Raw genomic sequence first — 1,324 nt, 5'->3', positions numbered from 1 at the left:
GATCATCCCTATGTTCCCCGGGTCCTATGTTCCCCGATTGATTGAACATTTTATAAATTTTTATTATTTTATTAATTATTAATGTCCGCCTTGTTTCGAACTGGTTAAGCTTAGGCCCTCTTTCGAAGTTGGGGTTAGAGTTTGGAATCAGGGCTGGTGGTCTGACATTTTCAATCAATCAATCAATCAATCAATCAATCAATCAATCAATCGTGGAACATAGGACCCGGGGAACATGGACTTAATTTCGAAGTATTCTGTACTTGTTGTACCCCGCGTGCAATGACAACAAAAATCGAATTGAATCTGTGATCTGATCTGAAACGTCACATTGGACTAGAATCCAACTCCAGTCTTTGCATGTAGCAGGCCTGCAGCGTGCTCCTTGTCACGTTTTACCTCCCGCCCGCCCGCCTGTTCTTGGACGATCCATGTCCCTCTCTGTGAGTGTGAGAGGAGAGAGAGAGAGAGAGAGAGATCTGGAGGAGGACGGGACCCGCTGCTTTTCTCTATTTGAGGCAGAACCCGAGTGCGCGAGGAGGAGGAGGGAGGTAGAGGGGTTGTCGTCTCGGTTTTGCTTGTTGTGTTGTTGTGTGAACTGCGTCCTACTGTATTTGAATCACAATCGGAACAACAACACGGCGCGATGCAAAGGGAAGCAGCACTCGATGAGTGGTAGAGAGCGAGCCGGCGCGTCGCTGCGGGGGACGGAGACACAATGGGAGACGTCGCACTCCGTGCAGCGCTGCAACAATAATAATAATATTGGTCCTTTATTTATTACCGGTAAGGAGAGCTTGCTCTGGGGGGGGGGGGGAGTGTTTTTTATTTTTATTTTTTTTTAAATAATTGACAAGACCCGACAGATTTGTTTTTCTTGAGTATTCCTTGGAGGCTCTGCCATGTTCTGGTCGCTCTCCTGTTTGAGAGTGAAGTCGGTGATGCGATGAACGTGGAGATACGAGGTTGTTCCGTTTGTTGCTGCATTCGTTGCCGCGGGTTTGAATGAGTCCCCGCGGGGATGAACACGGAATGTATTTCCGCCGCCGTCAAAGTTGGAATCATCATCATCTGCACACATCTGGATAACAAGTGACTGAGCGCGTCGTTGTTGCTGCTGCGTCTCCTCTGTTGGAACGATTCGTCGAGGTTTTTGAACATTTTGGCACAACACCGTTTCGAAGTCGCGTTTCCCCCCCCCCTCTCTCTCTCTCTCTCTCTCTCTCCCCCTGTCTCTCTCTCTCCCCCTGTCTCTCTCTCTCTCCCCCTCTCTCTATCTGTCTCTGTCTCTGTCTCTCTCTCTCTCTCTCTCTCTGTCTCTCTC

Source organism: Notolepis coatsorum, assembly GCF_963971535.1.
Source record: "Notolepis coatsorum genome assembly, chromosome: 1".
Taxonomy (NCBI): Eukaryota; Metazoa; Chordata; class Actinopteri; order Aulopiformes; family Paralepididae; genus Notolepis; species Notolepis coatsorum.
The sequence above is the reverse complement of the archived record's forward strand: the minus strand, read 5'-3'. Positions refer to the sequence as shown.